General features: G+C 34.6%; 11 non-coding genes across 11 annotated transcripts; 5 read left to right on the forward strand and 6 right to left on the reverse strand.

The window, feature by feature from the left end:
• Positions 1-1,459: 1,459 nt before the first annotated feature.
• TRNAI-UAU (transfer RNA isoleucine (anticodon UAU)) lies at positions 1,460-1,552 on the reverse strand. Its single transcript is given in 2 exon segments — positions 1,460-1,495; positions 1,515-1,552. It is a non-coding gene; the product is annotated as a tRNA-Ile (tRNA).
• A 4,336-nt stretch (positions 1,553-5,888) lies between these two features.
• On the reverse strand, positions 5,889-5,981 carry TRNAI-UAU (transfer RNA isoleucine (anticodon UAU)). Its single transcript is given in 2 exon segments — positions 5,889-5,924; positions 5,944-5,981. It is a non-coding gene; the product is annotated as a tRNA-Ile (tRNA).
• Positions 5,982-6,359: 378 nt separating this feature from the next.
• On the forward strand, positions 6,360-6,441 carry TRNAS-AGA (transfer RNA serine (anticodon AGA)). The gene has a single exon. It is a non-coding gene; the product is annotated as a tRNA-Ser (tRNA).
• Positions 6,442-8,909: 2,468 nt separating this feature from the next.
• TRNAI-UAU (transfer RNA isoleucine (anticodon UAU)) lies at positions 8,910-9,002 on the reverse strand. Its single transcript is given in 2 exon segments — positions 8,910-8,945; positions 8,965-9,002. It is a non-coding gene; the product is annotated as a tRNA-Ile (tRNA).
• Positions 9,003-9,383: 381 nt separating this feature from the next.
• TRNAS-AGA (transfer RNA serine (anticodon AGA)) lies at positions 9,384-9,465 on the forward strand. Its single transcript has one exon. It is a non-coding gene; the product is annotated as a tRNA-Ser (tRNA).
• A 2,469-nt stretch (positions 9,466-11,934) lies between these two features.
• TRNAI-UAU (transfer RNA isoleucine (anticodon UAU)) lies at positions 11,935-12,027 on the reverse strand. Its single transcript is given in 2 exon segments — positions 11,935-11,970; positions 11,990-12,027. It is a non-coding gene; the product is annotated as a tRNA-Ile (tRNA).
• A 381-nt stretch (positions 12,028-12,408) lies between these two features.
• TRNAS-AGA (transfer RNA serine (anticodon AGA)) lies at positions 12,409-12,490 on the forward strand. Its single transcript has one exon. It is a non-coding gene; the product is annotated as a tRNA-Ser (tRNA).
• A 2,467-nt stretch (positions 12,491-14,957) lies between these two features.
• On the reverse strand, positions 14,958-15,050 carry TRNAI-UAU (transfer RNA isoleucine (anticodon UAU)). Its single transcript is given in 2 exon segments — positions 14,958-14,993; positions 15,013-15,050. It is a non-coding gene; the product is annotated as a tRNA-Ile (tRNA).
• A 381-nt stretch (positions 15,051-15,431) lies between these two features.
• TRNAS-AGA (transfer RNA serine (anticodon AGA)) lies at positions 15,432-15,513 on the forward strand. The gene has a single exon. It is a non-coding gene; the product is annotated as a tRNA-Ser (tRNA).
• A 2,469-nt stretch (positions 15,514-17,982) lies between these two features.
• On the reverse strand, positions 17,983-18,075 carry TRNAI-UAU (transfer RNA isoleucine (anticodon UAU)). The gene is given in 2 exon segments: positions 17,983-18,018; positions 18,038-18,075. It is a non-coding gene; the product is annotated as a tRNA-Ile (tRNA).
• A 381-nt stretch (positions 18,076-18,456) lies between these two features.
• TRNAS-AGA (transfer RNA serine (anticodon AGA)) lies at positions 18,457-18,538 on the forward strand. Its single transcript has one exon. It is a non-coding gene; the product is annotated as a tRNA-Ser (tRNA).
• The last annotated feature ends 2,260 nt before the right edge of the window (positions 18,539-20,798 follow it).

Raw genomic sequence — 20,798 nt, forward strand, 5'->3', positions numbered from 1 at the left:
GTTGATATCCCTCCACCCTTTGTATGTCAAAATTGATCAAAAAACATGATTTTTTTGAGTGAGTTGCAAAGTTCAAATGTGTTGGAATATTTTATTCTATGCTTAAGGCATTTAAAATATCTTTAATATTAACATCAAGCCTTGTTCCTTCATATTTACTTTCACTGTGTGTTACTCAAATATTCAATGTTGTTTTAGCATGTTATCCTTTAGCTTGCTATGTAATTGGCAAAAAAAAGAAGATTCTTTATTCCTCTTCTATGTTGTCATTTATGATTGCCCACTCTGATAAAGCATAAAGCATAAAGCACGTAAAACTGAAAGAAAAGATGGTCGTACATGCAAAACTTCTTTCAGCACTCTTGGTTTCTCCCACATACACGATCCACTCGCCTATAGCAATAAGATAATTTATTAAATTGAAGACTCTGGTGAAATACCATGGGGTTGTGCTACAGTGAGGATTAACTCTTAAGTGGAATTTATACTTGTTTGGATTTAAAAACATAGAAAAACATAAACCGCGGGTGACGCCGGCATGAATGCAACATGAAAGCGGTATGAATGCGGCATGAACGTGGTGAAGTGCGGTGAAGTGCGTGGCATTCGGAAAAAATTCCCGAAAAAAGTTGGAGATGTTGGAGAATAAAAGGGGCTGCGGCTGTATAGCAAAAAGATAATTTATTAAATTGAAGACTGGTGAAATAGCATGGGGTTGTGCTACAGTGAGGATTAACTCTTAAGAGGGATTTATACTTGTTTGGATTTAAAAACAAAATGTAGAAAGCTTTTGTTCCACCACCGCCATTCAGATGCAAATTGTGTTTGAAAAAATATTTCTGGCTTGATTGAAAAGTAGAATGTGGCTTTGCTAGGGTGAATTTTAACTCTTACTGGGGTTTTGTATTGAGTTCAGATTTGTTTATTAATCATTCTCAGGAGGTAGGTGGAGGAAATGTAATAACTACAGATTATGAGAGAGGTGAGAAGTGGATTACATATGGTGAGCAAGATATAAATGTGAGAGGTGAATAGTTGGGGTAAGAAGGGGGGATAAGCTGACCCTTACTTAGTACAGATAGACAGGGTGCTCATTAAAGATAGCCTTTTTAGGATATATAAATCTGGAAAAATATGTATCCTCTAGACCCAAATAATGAGTAGCATTGGCTCCACTGGGGTATTTTGGTTTGAAAAAAGGAAGAATATGCTTGGAAAGCTCTCATTTTTAAAAAAAATTAAATCATACATCATCAATTACAAATATCTTCTTGCCCACATTGAGACACCTATTGTATTTGACTGCTTTACATTCGCTCCAATGTAAGCCAAATAGGAAAATGAGGAAATGTTGTTTTTTATGTAAAAGATTACATTTAGCAATTTACATCCATAGGCCTTTTATTTAACATTGTATACATTCAAACAATGCTATTGCTTGATGAAACAAAAAAGGATATGTTCCAGATGAGGCTTGAACTCACAACCTCGGCATAGCTTAGCACGTACTGCCATATAAGTACCGCGCGCTAACCGATTGCGCCACTGGAGCACACGATTTACCCCTACATGTATGTAATAATTGTACTATGACTTCCTGAAGTTTACAGAAAATTAAGACATTAATCAAATGTAAACTTTATGGAATATTTTGTGAAACAGAATTATTCTCATTAAGAACAAATGTACTTCGTACTTTCATATTAAATTCAGAGACAGAACATTTTATATTAAAATCAGATTTAATGTTTTTGGGGCGTTCAATATGATCTTATAGGGGTTCTGTATGTTTTTGTCTTGCAGATAAAGAATATTGAATACCTAATTCTTGGACATGTTTATTTTGTTGATACTTTTGCCATAGTCTGCATATTCATAGTTCCCTCTAGATACCAAAAAGAGATCAATGTTGATATCCCTCCACCCTTTGTATGTCAAAATTGATCAAAAAACATGATTTTTTTGAGTGAGTTGCAAAGTTCAAATGTGTTGGAATATTTTATTCTATGCTTAAGGCATTTAAAATATCTTTAATATTAACATCAAGCCTTGTTCCTTCATATTTACTTTCACTGTGTGTTACTCAAATATTCAATGTTGTTTTAGCATGTTATCCTTTAGCTTGCTATGTAATTGGCAAAAAAAAGTAGATTCTTTATTCCTCTTCTATGTTGTCATTTATGATTGCCCACTCTGATAAAGCATAAAGCATAAAGCACGTAAAACTGAAAGAAAAGATGGTCGTACATGCAAAACTTCTTTCAGCACTCTTGGTTTCTCCCACATACACGATCCACTCGCCTATAGCAATAAGATAATTTATTAAATTGAAGACTCTGGTGAAATACCATGGGGTTGTGCTACAGTGAGGATTAACTCTTAAGTGGAATTTATACTTGTTTGGATTTAAAAACATAGAAAAACATAAACCGCGGGTGACGCCGGCATGAATGCAACATGAAAGCGGTATGAATGCGGCATGAACGTGGTGAAGTGCGGTGAAGTGCGTGGCATTCGGAAAAAATTCCCGAAAAAAGTTGGAGATGTTGGAGAATAAAAGGGGCTGCGGCTGTATAGCAAAAAGATAATTTATTAAATTGAAGACTGGTGAAATAGCATGGGGTTGTGCTACAGTGAGGATTAACTCTTAAGAGGGATTTATACTTGTTTGGATTTAAAAACAAAATGTAGAAAGCTTTTGTTCCACCACCGCCATTCAGATGCAAATTGTGTTTGAAAAAATATTTCTGGCTTGATTGAAAAGTAGAATGTGGCTTTGCTAGGGTGAATTTTAACTCTTACTGGGGTTTTGTATTGAGTTCAGATTTGTTTATTAATCATTCTCAGGAGGTAGGTGGAGGAAATGTAATAACTACAGATTATGAGAGAGGTGAGAAGTGGATTACATATGGTGAGCAAGATATAAATGTGAGAGGTGAATAGTTGGGGTAAGAAGGGGGGATAAGCTGACCCTTACTTAGTACAGATAGACAGGGTGCTCATTAAAGATAGCCTTTTTAGGATATATAAATCTGGAAAAATATGTATCCTCTAGACCCAAATAATGAGTAGCATTGGCTCCACTGGGGTATTTTGGTTTGAAAAAAGGAAGAATATGCTTGGAAAGCTCTCATTTTTAAAAAAAATTAAATCATACATCATCAATTACAAATATCTTCTTGCCCACATTGAGACACCTATTGTATTTGACTGCTTTACATTCGCTCCAATGTAAGCCAAATAGGAAAATGAGGAAATGTTGTTTTTTATGTAAAAGATTACATTTAGCAATTTACATCCATAGGCCTTTTATTTAACATTGTATACATTCAAACAATGCTATTGCTTGATGAAACAAAAAAGGATATGTTCCAGGTGAGGCTTGAACGCATAGCTTAGCACGTACTGCCATATAAGTACCGCGCGCTAACCGATTGCGCCACTGGAGCACACGATTTACCCCTACAGAAAAAACTTAAGGTGACAGAGGATAATGAGCACTTTAGTGTGAGATTGAGGGAATTCTTCCACTTTATATTTACAGATAATATTTGACTTCTTCATAATGACTGTGCTAAGTACTGCATGTATTGGGATGTGTACATTCTTTACAGTCAGCCAAAACTATATTGTTTAAATATAATGGGAATAATCAATGTTATAGTTCAACTGCTTATCACACTTCAGTATAAATAGCTTTTTGTTATGAAAAAACATTTGTAATGTTTTATTGTTATCATTCACAAAAGCTAAGCAGGGCTTTCTAAACCTGTTGAAGAAAAAAACAACTTAGCTTGAATTTTACTGAAAATGGTCATTAATGTATGTAATAATTGTACTATGACTTCCTGAAGTTTACAGAAAATTAAGACATTAATCAAATGTAAACTTTATGGAATCTTTTGTGAAACAGAATTATTCTCATTAAGAACAAATGTACTTCGTACTTTCATATTAAATTCAGAGACAGAACATTTTATATTAAAATCAGATTTAATGTTTTTGGGGCGTTCAATATGATCTTATAGGGGTTCTGTATGTTTTTGTCTTGCAGATAAAGAATATTGAATACCTAATTCTTGGACATGTTTATTTTGTTGATACTTTTGCCATAGTCTGCATATTCATAGTTCCCTCTAGATACCAAAGAGATCAATGTTGATATCCCTCCACCCTTTGTATGTCAAAATTGATCAAAAAACATGATTTTTTGAGTGAGTTGCAAAGTTCAAATGTGTTGGAATATTTTATTCTATGCTTAAGGCATTTAAAATATCTTTAATATTAACATCAAGCCTTGTTCCTTCATATTTACTTTCACTGTGTGTTACTCAAATATTCAATGTTGTTTTAGCATGTTATCCTTTAGCTTGCTATGTAATTGGCAAAAAAAAGAAGATTCTTTATTCCTCTTCTATGTTGTCATTTATGATTGCCCACTCTGATAAAGCATAAAGCATAAAGCACGTAAAACTGAAAGAAAAGATGGTCGTACATGCAAAACTTCTTTCAGCACTCTTGGTTTCTCCCACATACAAGATCCACTCGCCTATAGCAATAAGATAATTTATTAAATTGAAGACTCTGGTGAAATAGCATGGGGTTGTGCTACAGTGAGGATTAACTCTTAAGTGGAATTTATACTTGTTTGGATTTAAAAACGTAGAAAAACATAAACCGCGGGTGACGCCGGCATGAATGCAACATGAAAGCGGTATGAATGCGGCATGAACGTGGTGAAGTGCGGTGAAGTGCGTGGCATTCGGAAAAAATTCCCGAAAAAAGTTGGAGATGTTGGAGAATAAAAGGGGCTGCGGCTGTATAGCAAAAAGATAATTTATTAAATTGAAGACTGGTGAAATAGCATGGGGTTGTGCTACAGTGAGGATTAACTCTTAAGAGGGATTTATACTTGTTTGGATTTAAAAACAAAACGTAGAAAAACATCAACTGTGGGTGACGCAGGCATGAATGCAACATGAAAGCGGTATGAATGCGGCATGAACGTGGTGAAGTGCGGTGAAGTGCGTGGCATTCGGAAAAAATTCCCGAAAAAAGTTGGAGATGTTGGAGAATAAAAGGGGCTGCGGCTGTATAGCAAAAAGATAATTTATTAAATTGAAGACTGGTGAAATAGCATGGGGTTGTGCTACAGTGAGGATTAACTCTTAAGAGGGATTTATACTTGTTTGGATTTAAAAACAAAACGTAGAAAGCTTTTGTTCCACCACCGCCATTCAGATGCAAATTGTGTTTGAAAAAATATTTCTGGCTTGATTGAAAAGTAGAATGTGGCTTTGCTAGGGTGAATTTTAACTCTTACTGGGGTTTTGTATTGAGTTCAGATTTGTTTATTAATCATTCTCAGGAGGTAGGTGGAGGAAATGTAATAACTACAGATTATGAGAGAGGTGAGAAGTGGATTACATATGGTGAGCAAGATATAAATGTGAGAGGTGAATAGTTGGGGTAAGAAGGGGGGATAGGCTGACCCTTACTTAGTACAGATAGACAGGGTGCTCATTAAAGATAGCCTTTTTAGGATATATAAATCTGGAAAAATATGTATCCTCTAGACCCAAATAATGAGTAGCATTGGCTCCACTGGGGTATTTTGGTTTGAAAAAAGGAAGAATATGCTTGGAAAGCTCTCATTTTTAAAAACATTTAAATCATACATCATCAATTAAAAATATCTTCTTGCCCACATTGAGACACCTATTGTATTTGACTGCTTTACAATCGCTCCAATGTAAGCCAAATAGGAAAATGAGGAAATGTTGTTTTTTATGTAAAAGATTACATTTAGCAATTTACATCCATAGGCCTTTTATTTAACATTGTATACATTCAAACAATGCTATTGCTTGATGAAACAAAAAAGGATATGTTCCAGGTGAGGCTTGAACTCACAACCTCGGCATAGCTTAGCACGTACTGCCATATAAGTACCGCGCGCTAACCGATTGCGCCACTGGAGCACATGCCTGTAATTTTTCTATGTTCTTGTTGCCCCAATTGTCCTCCAAATCTGCTCTTTTAATCTCTGACATCCAAGTTAGATCATTTTCTCTTTACTCCTTTTAACCCCTTTTCTTTTTTTTCTGCCTCAGATCTGTTTCATACTGTGCATTGAATGTGGTTAACAAAAAGTATTTCTCGTCATTGTTCAAAAACCCAATAGCAGCAACATTTTACAAAGATAATGTTGTTTAAACAATGTGTACAAACAAGTCATGTATTTCTCTTTATGAAAATATTCTCAAGGTTATTTGGTTCATATTGGTCATCATTCAAAAGTGAGTGTTACCCATATCCACTCAAAAGCCATCTGTGTGACTGAATTCAGTGCTACCTATGTAGTCATGGCCGAGTGGTTAAGGCGATGGACTAGAAATCCATTGGGGTTTCCCCGCGCAGGTTCAAATCCTGCTGACTACGTTGACTTTTTCAGTGGTTAAGTGTTATTAAAAACTTCACTGCACTTTTCATTTTGTTTGTATCTGCTTGGCAAAGCAATCTTTACTTACTGGAATATGTGGCACATTAAAGAAGAAAACACTCTGAATTCTTCAAACATTTCCCAAGTTATACATTTTAGGGTACTGATGGCTGTAAAACATTTAATAAAGGACTCCATTTCAATAAATGCATTGTCTTCTATTGATAAGTATCTCTATGCTGCAACATAGTGCTAAGAGGTCATTTGTGTGCAATACTTTGCACAACATAAAATAGAGGAGAAACGATTTACCCCTACAGAAAAAACTTAAGGTGACAGAGGATAATGAGCACTTTAGTGTGAGAGTGAGGGAATTCTTCCACTTTATATTTACAGATAATATTTGACTTCTTCATAATGACTGTGCTAAGTACTGCATGTATTGGGATGTGTACATTCTTTACAGTCTGCCAAAACTATATTGTTTAAATATAATGGGAATAATCAATGTTATAGTTCAACTGCTTATCACACTTCAGTATAAATAGCTTTTTGTTATGAAAAAACATTTGTAATGTTTTATTGTTATCATTCACAAAAGCTAAGCAGGGCTTTCTAAACCTGTTGAAGAAAAAAACAACTTAGCTTGAATTTTACTGAAAATGGTCATTAATGTATGTAATAATTGTACTATGACTTCCTGAAGTTTACAGAAAATTAAGACATTAATCAAATGTAAACTTTATGGAATCTTTTGTGAAACAGAATTATTCTCATTAAGAACAAATGTACTTCGTACTTTCATATTAAATTCAGAGACAGAACATTTTATATTAAAATCAGATTTAATGTTTTTGGGGCGTTCAATATGATCTTATAGGGGTTCTGTATGTTTTTGTCTTGCAGATAAAGAATATTGAATACCTAATTCTTGGACATGTTTATTTTGTTGATACTTTTGCCATAGTCTGCATATTCATAGTTCCCTCTAGATACCAAAGAGATCAATGTTGATATCCCTCCACCCTTTGTATGTCAAAATTGATCAAAAAACATGATTTTTTGAGTGAGTTGCAAAGTTCAAATGTGTTGGAATATTTTATTCTATGCTTAAGGCATTTAAAATATCTTTAATATTAACATCAAGCCTTGTTCCTTCATATTTACTTTCACTGTGTGTTACTCAAATATTCAATGTTGTTTTAGCACGTTATCCTTTAGCTTGCTATGTAATTGGCAAAAAAAAGAAGATTCTTTATTCCTCTTCTATGTTGTCATTTATGATTGCCCACTCTGATAAAGCATAAAGCATAAAGCACGTAAAACTGAAAGAAAAGATGGTCGTACATGCAAAACTTCTTTCAGCACTCTTGGTTTCTCCCACATACAAGATCCACTCGCCTATAGCAATAAGATAATTTATTAAATTGAAGACTCTGGTGAAATAGCATGGGGTTGTGCTACAGTGAGGATTAACTCTTAAGTGGAATTTATACTTGTTTGGATTTAAAAACGTAGAAAAACATAAACCGCGGGTGACGCCGGCATGAATGCAACATGAAAGCGGTATGAATGCGGCATGAACGTGGTGAAGTGCGGTGAAGTGCGTGGCATTCGGAAAAAATTCCCGAAAAAAGTTGGAGATGTTGGAGAATAAAAGGGGCTGCGGCTGTATAGCAAAAAGATAATTTATTAAATTGAAGACTGGTGAAATAGCATGGGGTTGTGCTACAGTGAGGATTAACTCTTAAGAGGGATTTATACTTGTTTGGATTTAAAAACAAAACGTAGAAAGCTTTTGTTCCACCACCGCCATTCAGATGCAAATTGTGTTTGAAAAAATATTTCTGGCTTGATTGAAAAGTAGAATGTGGCTTTGCTAGGGTGAATTTTAACTCTTACTGGGGTTTTGTATTGAGTTCAGATTTGTTTATTAATCATTCTCAGGAGGTAGGTGGAGGAAATGTAATAACTACAGATTATGAGAGAGGTGAGATGTGGATTACATATGGTGAGCAAGATATAAATGTGAGAGGTGAATAGTTGGGGTAAGAAGGGGGGATAGGCTGACCCTTACTTAGTACAGATAGACAGGGTGTTCATTAAAGATAGCCTTTTTAGGATATATAAATCTGGAAAAATATGTATCCTCTAGACCCAAATAATGAGTAGCATTGGCTCCACTGGGGTATTTTGGTTTGAAAAAAGGAAGAATATGCTTGGAAAGCTCTCATTTTAAAAAAAATTTAAATCATACATCATCAATTAAAAATATCTTCTTGCCCACATTGAGACACCTATTGTATTTGACTGCTTTACAATCGCTCCAATGTAAGCCAAATAGGAAAATGAGGAAATGTTGTTTTTTATGTAAAAGATTACATTTAGCAATTTACATCCATAGGCCTTTTATTTAACATTGTATACATTCAAACAATGCTATTGCTTGATGAAACAAAAAAGGATATGTTCCAGGTGAGGCTTGAACTCACAACCTCGGCATAGCTTAGCACGTACTGCCATATAAGTACCGCGCGCTAACCGATTGCGCCACAGGAGCACATACCTGTAATTTTTCTATGTTCTTGTTGCCCCAATTGTCCTCCAAATCTGCTCTTTTAATCTCTGACATCCAAGTTAGATCATTTTCTCTTTACTCCTTTTAACCCCTTTTCTTTTTTTTCTGCCTCAGATCTGTTTCATACTGTACATTGAATGTGGTTAACAAAAAGTATTTCTCGTCATTGTTCAAAAACCCAATAGCAGCAACATTTTACAAAGATAATGTTGTTTAAACAATGTGTACAAACAAGTCATGTATTTCTCTTTATGAAAATATTCTCAAGGTTATTTGGTTCATATTGGTCATCATTCAAAAGTGAGTGTTACCCATATCCACTCAAAAGCCATCTGTGTGACTGAATTCAGTGCTACCAGCTATGTAGTCATGGCCGAGTGGTTAAGGCGATGGACTAGAAATCCATTGGGGTTTCCCCGCGCAGGTTCAAATCCTGCTGACTACGTTGACTTTTTCAGTGGTTAAGTGTTATTAAAAACTTCACTGCACTTTTCATTTTGTTTGTATCTGCTTGGCAAAGCAATCTTTACTTACTGGAATATGTGGCACATTAAAGAAGAAAACACTCTGAATTCTTCAAACATTTCCCAAGTTATACATTTTAGGGTGCTGATGGCTGTAAAACATTTAATAAAGGACTCCATTTCAATAAATGCATTGTCTTCTATTGATAAGTATCTCTATGCTGCAACATAGTGCTAAGAGGTCATTTGTGTGCAATACTTTGCACAACATAAAATAGAGGAGAAACGATTTACCCCTACAGAAAAAACTTAAGGTGACAGAGGATAATGAGCACTTTAGTGTGAGAGTGAGGGAATTCTTCCACTTTATATTTACAGATAATATTTGACTTCTTCATAATGACTGTGCTAAGTACTGCATGTATTGGGATGTGTACATTCTTTACAGTCTGCCAAAACTATATTGTTTAAATATAATGGGAATAATCAATGTTATAGTTCAACTGCTTATCACACTTCAGTATAAATAGCTTTTTGTTATGAAAAAACATTTGTAATGTTTTATTGTTATCATTCACAAAAGCTAAGCAGGGCTTTCTAAACCTGTTGAAGAAAAAAACAACTTAGCTTGAATTTTACTGAAAATGGTCATTAATGTATGTAATAATTGTACTATGACTTCCTGAAGTTTACAGAAAATTAAGACATTAATCAAATGTAAACTTTATGGAATCTTTTGTGAAACAGAATTATTCTCATTAAGAACAAATGTACTTCGTACTTTGATATTAAATTCAGAGACAGAACATTTTATATTAAAATCAGATTTAATGTTTTTGGGGCGTTCAATATGATCTTATAGGGGTTCTGTATGTTTTTGTCTTGCAGATAAAGAATATTGAATACCTAATTCTTGGACATGTTTATTTTGTTGATACTTTTGCCATAGTCTGCATATTCATAGTTCCCTCTAGATACCAAAGAGATCAATGTTGATATCCCTCCACCCTTTGTATGTCAAAATTGATCAAAAAACATGATTTTTTGAGTGAGTTGCAAAGTTCAAATGTGTTGGAATATTTTATTCTATGCTTAATGCATTTAAAATATCTTTAATATTAACATCAAGCCTTGTTCCTTCATATTTACTTTCACTGTGTGTTACTCAAATATTCAATGTTGTTTTAGCATGTTATCCTTTAGCTTGCTATGTAATTGGCAAAAAAAAGAAGATTCTTTATTCCTCTTCTATGTTGTCATTTATGATTGCCCACTCTGATAAAGCATAATGCATAAAGCACGTAAAACTGAAAGAAAAGATGGTCGTACATGCAAAACTTCTTTCAGCACTCTTGGTTTCTCCCACATACAAGATCCACTCGCCAATAGCAATAAGATAATTTATTAAATTGAAGACTCTGGTGAAATAGCATGGGGTTGTGCTACAGTGAGGATTAACTCTTAAGTGGAATTTATACTTGTTTGGATTTAAAAACGTAGAAAAACATAAACCGCGGGTGACGCCGGCATGAATGCAACATGAAAGCGGTATGAATGCGGCATGAACGTGGTGAAGTGCGGTGAAGTGCGTGGCATTCGGAAAAAATTCCCGAAAAAAGTTGGAGATGTTGGAGAATAAAAGGGGCTGCGGCTGTATAGCAAAAAGATAATTTATTAAATTGAAGACTGGTGAAATAGCATGGGGTTGTGCTACAGTGAGGATTAACTCTTAAGAGGGATTTATACTTGTTTGGATTTAAAAACAAAACGTAGAAAGCTTTTGTTCCACCACCGCCATTCAGATGCAAATTGTGTTTGAAAAAATATTTCTGGCTTGATTGAAGAGTAGAATGTGGCTTTGCTAGGGTGAATTTTAACTCTTACTGGGGTTTTGTATTGAGTTCAGATTTGTTTATTAATCATTCTCAGGAGGTAGGTGGAGGAAATGTAATAACTACAGATTATGAGAGAGGTGAGAAGTGGATTACATATGGTGAGCAAGATATAAATGTGAGAGGTGAATAGTTGGGGTAAGAAGGGGGGATAGGCTGACCCTTACTTAGTACAGATAGACAGGGTGCTCATTAAAGATAGCCTTTTTAGGATATATAAATCTGGAAAAATATGTATCCTCTAGACCCAAATAATGAGTAGCATTGGCTCCACTGGGGTATTTTGGTTTGAAAAAAGGAAGAATATGCTTGGAAAGCTCTCATTTTTAAAATGTTTTTAAATCATACATCATCAATTACAAATATCTTCTTGCCCACATTGAGACACCTATTGTATTTGACTGCTTTACATTCGCTCCAATGTAAGCCAAATAGGAAAATGAGGAAATGTTGTTTTTTATGTAAAAGATTACATTTAGCAATTTACATCCATAGGCCTTTTATTTAACATTGTATACATTCAAACAATGTTATTGCTTGATGAAACAAAAAAGGATATGTTCCAGGTGAGGCTTGAACTCACAACCTCGGCATAGCTTAGCACGTACTGCCATATAAGTACCGCGCACTAACCGATTGCGCCACTGGAGCACATGCCTGTAATTTTTCTATGTTCTTGTTGCCCCAATTGTCCTCCAAATCTGCTCTTTTAATCTCTGACATCCAAGTTAGATCATTTTCTCTTTACTCCTTTTAACCCCTTTTCTTTTTTTTCTGCCTCAGATCTGTTTCATACTGTACATTGAATGTGGTTAACAAAAAGTATTTCTCGTCATTGTTCAAAAACCCAATAGCAGCAACATTTTACAAAGATAATGTTGTTTAAACAATGTGTACAAACAAGTCATGTATTTCTCTTTATGAAAATATTCTCAAGGTTATTTGGTTCATATTGGTCATCATTCAAAAGTGAGTGTTACCCATATCCACTCAAAAGCCATCTGTGTGACTGAATTCAGTGCTACCAGCTATGTAGTCATGGCCGAGTGGTTAAGGCGATGGACTAGAAATCCATTGGGGTTTCCCCGCGCAGGTTCAAATCCTGCTGACTACGTTGACTTTTTCAGTGGTTAAGTGTTATTAAAAACTTCACTGCACTTTTCATTTTGTTTGTATCTGCTTGGCAAAGCAATCTTTACTTACTGGAATATGTGGCACATTAAAGAAGAAAACACTCTGAATTCTTCAAACATTTCCCAAGTTATACATTTTAGGGTGCTGATGGCTGTAAAACATTTAATAAAGGACTCCATTTCAATAAATGCATTGTCTTCTATTGATAAGTATCTCTATGCTGCAACATAGTGCTAAGAGGTCATTTGTGTGCAATACTTTGCACAACATAAAATAGAGGAGAAACGATTTACCCCTACAGAAAAAACTTAAGGTGACAGAGGATAATGAGCACTTTAGTGTGAGAGTGAGGGAATTCTTCCACTTTATATTTACAGATAATATTTGACTTCTTCATAATGACTGTGCTAAGTACTGCATGTATTGGGATGTGTACATTCTTTACAGTCTGCCAAAACTATATTGTTTAAATATAATGGGAATAATCAATTTTATAGTTCAACTGCTTATCACACTTCAGTATAAATAGCTTTTTGTTATGAAAAAACATTTGTAATGTTTTATTGTTATCATTCACAAAAGCTAAGCAGGGCTTTCTAAACCTGTTGAAGAAAAAAACAACTTAGCTTGAATTTTACTGAAAATGGTCATTAATGTATGTAATAATTGTACTATGACTTCCTGAAGTTTACAGAAAATTAAGACATTAATCAAATGTAAACTTTATGGAATCTTTTGTGAAACAGAATTATTCTCATTAAGAACAAATGTACTTCGTACTTTGATATTAAATTCAGAGACAGAACATTTTATATTAAAATTAGATTTAATGTTTTTGGGGCGTTCAATATGATCTTATAGGGGTTCTGTATGTTTTTGTCTTGCAGATAAAGAATATTGAATACCTAATTCTTGGACATGTTTATTTTGTTGATACTTTTGCCATAGTCTGCATATTCATAGTTCCCTCTAGATACCAAAGAGATCAATGTTGATATCCCTCCACCCTTTGTATGTCAAAATTGATCAAAAAACATGATTTTTTGAGTGAGTTGCAAAGTTCAAATGTGTTGGAATATTTTATTCTATGCTTAAGGCATTTAAAATATCTTTAATATTAACATCAAGCCTTGTTCCTTCATATTTACTTTCACTGTGTGTTACTCAAATATTCAATGTTGTTTTAGCATGTTATCCTTTAGCTTGCTATGTAATTGGCAAAAAAAAGAAGATTCTTTATTCCTCTTCTATGTTGTCATTTATGATTGCCCACTCTGATAAAGCATAAAGCATAAAGCACGTAAAACTGAAAGAAAAGATGGTCGTACATGCAAAACTTCTTTCAGCACTCTTGGTTTCTCCCACATACAAGATCCACTCGCCTATAGCAATAAGATAATTTATTAAATTGAAGACTCTGGTGAAATAGCATGGGGTTGTGCTACAGTGAGGATTAACTCTTAAGTGGAATTTATACTTGTTTGGATTTAAAAACGTAGAAAAACATAAACCGCGGGTGACGCCGGCATGAATGCAACATGAAAGCGGTATGAATGCGGCATGAACGTGGTGAAGTGCGGTGAAGTGCGTGGCATTCGGAAAAAATTCCCGAAAAAGTTGGAGATGTTGGAGAATAAAAGGGGCTGCGGCTGTATAGCAAAAAGATAATTTATTAAATTGAAGACTGGTGAAATAGCATGGGGTTGTGCTACAGTGAGGATTAACTCTTAAGAGGGATTTATACTTGTTTGGATTTAAAAACAAAACGTAGAAAGCTTTTGTTCCACCACCGCCATTCAGATGCAAATTGTGTTTGAAAAAATATTTCTGGCTTGATTGAAAAGTAGAATGTGGCTTTGCTAGGTTGAATTTTAACTCTTACTGGGGTTTTGTATTGAGTTCAGATTTGTTTATTAATCATTCTCAGGAGGTAGGTGGAGGAAATGTAATAACTACAGATTATGAGAGAGGTGAGAAGTGGATTACATATGGTGAGCAAGATATAAATGTGAGAGGTGAATAGTTGGGGTAAGAAGGGGGGATAGGCTGACCCTTACTTAGTACAGATAGACAGGGTGCTCATTAAAGATAGCCTTTTTAGGATATATAAATCTGGAAAAATATGTATCCTCTAGACCCAAATAATGAGTAGCATTGGCTCCACTGGGGTATTTTGGTTTGAAAAAAGGAAGAATATGCTTGGAAAGCTCTCATTTAAAAATTTTTTTAAATCATACATCATCAATTACAAATATCTTCTTGCCCACATTGAGACACCTATTGTATTTGACTGCATTACATTCGCTCCAATGTAAGCCAAATAGGAAAATGAGGAAATGTTGTTTTTTATGTAAAAGATTACATTTAGCAATTTACATCCATAGGCCTTTTATTTAACATTGTATACATTCAAACAATGTTATTGCTTGATGAAACAAAAAAGGATATGTTCCAGGTGAGGCTTGAACTCACAACCTCGGCATAGCTTAGCACGTACTGCCATATAAGTACCGCGCACTAACCGATTGCGCCACTGGAGCACATGCCTGTAATTTTTCTATGTTCTTGTTGCCCCAATTGTCCTCCAAATCTGCTCTTTTAATCTCTGACATCCAAGTTAGATCATTTTCTCTTTACTCCTTTTAACCCCTTTTCTTTTTTTTCTGCCTCAGATCTGTTTCATACTGTACATTGAATGTGGTTAACAAAAAGTATTTCTCGTCATTGTTCAAAAACCCAATAGCAGCAACATTTTACAAAGATAATGTTGTTTAAACAATGTGTACAAACAAGTCATGTATTTCTCTTTATGAAAATATTCTCAAGGTTATTTGGTTCATATTGGTCATCATTCAAAAGTGAGTGTTACCCATATCCACTCAAAAGCCATCTGTGTGACTGAATTCAGTGCTACCAGCTATGTAGTCATGGCCGAGTGGTTAAGGCGATGGACTAGAAATCCATTGGGGTTTCCCCGCGCAGGTTCAAATCCTGCTGACTACGTTGACTTTTTCAGTGGTTAAGTGTTATTAAAAACTTCACTGCACTTTTCATTTTGTTTGTATCTGCTTGGCAAAGCAATCTTTACTTACTGGAATATGTGGCACATTAAAGAAGAAAACACTCTGAATTCTTCAAACATTTCCCAAGTTATACATTTTAGGGTGCTGATGGCTGTAAAACATTTAATAAAGGACTCCATTTCAATAAATGCATTGTCTTCTATTGATAAGTATCTCTATGCTGCAACATAGTGCTAAGAGGTCATTTGTGTGCAATACTTTGCACAACATAAAATAGAGGAGAAACGATTTACCCCTACAGAAAAAACTTAAGGTGACAGAGGATAATGAGCACTTTAGTGTGAGAGTGAGGGAATTCTTCCACTTTATATTTACAGATAATATTTGACTTCTTCATAATGACTGTGCTAAGTACTGCATGTATTGGGATGTGTACATTCTTTACAGTCTGCCAAAACTATATTGTTTAAATATAATGGGAATAATCAATTTTATAGTTCAACTGCTTATCACACTTCAGTATAAATAGCTTTTTGTTATGAAAAAACATTTGTAATGTTTTATTGTTATCATTCACAAAAGCTAAGCAGGGCTTTCTAAACCTGTTGAAGAAAAAAACAACTTAGCTTGAATTTTACTGAAAATGGTCATTAATGTATGTAATAATTGTACTATGACTTCCTGAAGTTTACAGAAAATTAAGACATTAATCAAATGTAAACTTTATGGAATCTTTTGTGAAACAGAATTATTCTCATTAAGAACAAATGTACTTCGTACTTTGATATTAAATTCAGAGACAGAACATTTTATATTAAAATCAGATTTAATGTTTTTGGGGCGTTCAATATGATCTTATAGGGGTTCTGTATGTTTTTGTCTTGCAGATAAAGAATATTGAATACCTAATTCTTGGACATGTTTATTTTGTTGATACTTTTGCCATAGTCTGCATATTCATAGTTCCCTCTAGATACCAAAGAGATCAATGTTGATATCCCTCCACCCTTTGTATGTCAAAATTGATCAAAAAACATGATTTTTTGAGTGAGTTGCAAAGTTCAAATGTGTTGGAATATTTTATTCTATGCTTAAGGCATTTAAAATATCTTTAATATTAACATCAAGCCTTGTTCCTTCATATTTACTTTCACTGTGTGTTACTCAAATATTCAATGTTGTTTTAGCATGTTATCCTTTAGCTTGCTATGTAATTGGCAAAAAAAAGAAGATTCTTTATTCCTCTTCTATGTTGTCATTTATGATTGCCCACTCTGATAAAGCATAAAGCATAAAGCACGTAAAACTGAAAGAAAAGATGGTCGTACATGCAAAACTTCTTTCAGCACTCTTGGTTTCTCCCACATACAAGATCCACTCGCCTATAGCAATAAGATAATTTATTAAATTGAAGACTCTGGTGAAATAGCATGGGGTTGTGCTACAGTGAGGATTAACTCTTAAGTGGAATTTATACTTGTTTGGATTTAAAAACGTAGAAAAACATAAACCGCGGGTGATGCCGGCATGAATGCAACATGAAAGCGGTATGAATGCGGCATGAACGTGGTGAAGTGCGGTGAAGTGCGTGGCATTCGCAAAAAATTCCCGAAAAAAGTTGGAGATGTTGGAGAATAAAAGGGGCTGCGGCTGTATAGCAAAAAGATAATTTATTAAATTGAAGACTGGTGAAATAGCATGGGGTTGTGCTACAGTGAGGATTAACTCTTAAGAGGGATTTATACTTGTTTGGATTTAAAAACAAAACGTAGAAAGCTTTTGTTCCACCACCGCCATTCAGATGCAAATTGTGTTTGAAAAAATATTTCTGGCTTGATTGAAAAGTAGAATGTGGCTTTGCTAGGGTGAATTTTAACTCTTACTGGGGTTTTGTATTGAGTTCAGATTTGTTTATTAATCATTCTCAGGAGGTAGGTGGAGGAAATGTAATAACTACAGATTATGAGAGAGGTGAGAAGTGGATTACATATGGTGAGCAAGATATAAATGTGAGAGGTGAATAGTTGGGGTAAGAAGGGGGGATAGGCTGACCCTTACTTAGTACAGATAGACAGGGTGCTCATTAAAGATAGCCTTTTTAGGATATATAAATCTGGAAAAATATGTATCCTCTAGACCCAAATAATGAGTAGCATTGGCTCCACTGGGGTATTTTGGTTTGAAAAAAGGAAGAATAAGCTTGGAAAGCTCTCATTTTTAAAATGTTTTTAAATCATACATCATCAATTACAAATATCTTCTTGCCCACATTGAGACACCTATTGTATTTGACTGCTTTACATTCGCTCCAATGTAAGCCAAATAGGAAAATGAGGAAATGTTGTTTTTTATGTAAAAGATTACATTTAGCAATTTACATCCATAGGCCTTTTATTTAACATTGTATACATTCAAACAATGCTATTGCTTGATGAAACAAAGAAGGATATGTTCCAGGTGAGGCTTGAACTCACAACCTCGGCATAGCTTAGCACGTACTGCCATATAAGTACCGCGCGCTAACCGATTGCGCCACTGGAGCACATGCCTGTAATTTTTCTATGTTCTTGTTGCCCCAATTGTCCTCCAAATCTGCTCTTTTAATCTCTGACATCCAAGTTAGATCATTTTCTCTTTACTCCTTTTAACCCCTTTTCTTTTTTTTCTGCCTCAGATCTGTTTCATACTGTACATTGAATGTGGTTAACAAAAAGTATTTCTCGTCATTGTTCAAAAACCCAATAGCAGCAACATTTTACAAAGATAATGTTGTTTAAACAATGTGTACAAACAAGTCATGTATTTCTCTTTATGAAAATATTCTCAAGGTTATTTGGTTCATATTGGTCATCATTCAAAAGTGAGTGTTACCCATATCCACTCAAAAGCCATCTGTGTGACTGAATTCAGTGCTACCAGCTATGTAGTCATGGCCGAGTGGTTAAGGCGATGGACTAGAAATCCATTGGGGTTTCCCCGCGCAGGTTCAAATCCTGCTGACTACGTTGACTTTTTCAGTGGTTAAGTGTTATTAAAAACTTCACTGCACTTTTCATTTTGTTTGTATCTGCTTGGCAAAGCAATCTTTACTTACTGGAATATGTGGCACATTAAAGAAGAAAACACTCTGAATTCTTCAAACATTTCCCAAGTTATACATTTTAGGGTGCTGATGGCTGTAAAACATTTAATAAAGGACTCCATTTCAATAAATGCATTGTCTTCTATTGATAAGTATCTCTATGCTGCAACATAGTGCTAAGAGGTCATTTGTGTGCAATACTTTGCACAACATAAAATAGAGGAGAAACGATTTACCCCTACAGAAAAAACTTAAGGTGACAGAGGATAATGAGCACTTTAGTGTGAGAGTGAGGGAATTCTTCCACTTTATATTTACAGATAATATTTGACTTCTTCATAATAACTGTGCTAAGTACTGCATGTATTGGGATGTGTACATTCTTTACAGTCTGCCAAAACTATATTGTTTAAATATAATGGGAATAATCAATGTTATAGTTCAACTGCTTATCACACTTCAGCACAAATAGCTTTTTGTAATGAAAAAACATTTGTAATGTTTTATTGTTTTCATTCACAAAAGCTAAGCAGGGATTTCTAAACCTGTTGAAGAAAAAAACAACTTAGCTTGAATTTTACTGAAAATGGTCATTAATGTATGTAATAATTGTACTATGACTTCCTGAAGTTTACAGAAAATTAAGACATTAATCAAATGTAAACTTTATGGAATCTTTTGTGAAACAGAATTATTCTCATTAAGAACAAATGTACTTCGTACTTTGATATTAAATTCAGAGACAGAACATTTTATATTAAAATCAGATTTAATGTTTTTGGGGCGTTCAATATGATCTTATAGGGGTTCTGTATGTTTTTGTCTTGCAGATAAAGAATATTGAATACCTAATTCTTGGACATGTTTATTTTGTTGATACTTTTGCCATAGTCTGCATATTCATAGTTCCCTCTAGATACCAAAGAGGTCAATGTTGATATCCCTCCACCCTTTGTATGTCAAAATTGATCAAAATACATGATTTTTTGTGTAAGTTGCAAAGTTCAAATGTGTTGGAATATTTTATTCTATGCTTAAGGCATTTAAAATATCTTTAATATTAACATAAAGCCTTGTTCCTTCATATTTACTTTCACTGTGTGTTACTCAAATATTCAATGTTGTTTTAGCATGTTATCCTTTAGCTTGCTATGTAATTGGCAAAAAAAAGAAGATTCTTTATTCCTCTTCTATGTTGTCATTTATGATTGCCCACTCTGATAAAGCATAAAGCATAAAGCACGTAAAACTGAAAGAAAAGATGGTCGTACATGCAAAACTTCTTTCAGCACTCTTGGTTTCTCCCACATACACGATCCACTCGCCTATAGCAATAAGATAATTTATTAAATTGAAGACTCTGGTGAAATAGCATGGGGTTGTGCTACAGTGAGGATTAACTCTTAAGTGGAATTTATACTTGTTTGGATTTAAAAACGTAGAAAAACATAAACCGCGGGTGACGCCGGCATGAATGCAACATGAAAGCGGTATGAATGCGGCATGAACGTGGTGAAGTGCGGTGAAGTGCGTGGCATTCGGAAAAAAATCCCGAAAAAAGTTGGAGATGTTGGAGAATAAAAGGGGCTGCGGCTGTATAGCAAAAAGATAATTTATTAAATTGAAGACTGGTGAAATAGCATGGGGTTGTGCTACAGTGAGGATTAACTCTTAAGAGGGATTTATACTTGTTTGGATTTAAAAACAAAACGTAGAAAAACATCAACTGCGGGTGACGCAGGCATGAATGCAACATGAAAGCGGTATGAATGCGGCATGAACGTGGTGAAGTGCGGTGAAGTGCGTGGCATTCGGAAAAAATTCCCGAAAAAAGTTGGAGATGTTGGAGAATAAAAGGGGCTGCGGCTGTATAGCAAAAAGATAATTTATTAAATTGAAGACTGGTGAAATAGCATGGGGTTGTACTACAGTGAGTATTAACTCTTAAGAGGGATTTATACTTGTTTGGATTTAAAAACAAAACGTAGAAAGCTTTTGTTCCACCACCGCCATTCAGATGCAAATTGTGTTTGAAAAAATATTTCTGGCTTGATTGAAAAGTAGAATGTGGCTTTGCTAGGGTGAATTTTAACTCTTACTGGGGTTTTGTATTGAGTTCAGATTTGTTTATTAATCATTCTCAGGAGGTAGGTGGAGGAAATGTAATAACTACAGATTATGAG

The sequence above is a fragment of the Ascaphus truei genome, chromosome 15, assembly GCF_040206685.1.
Source record: "Ascaphus truei isolate aAscTru1 chromosome 15, aAscTru1.hap1, whole genome shotgun sequence".
NCBI classification, from domain to species: Eukaryota; Metazoa; Chordata; class Amphibia; order Anura; family Ascaphidae; genus Ascaphus; species Ascaphus truei.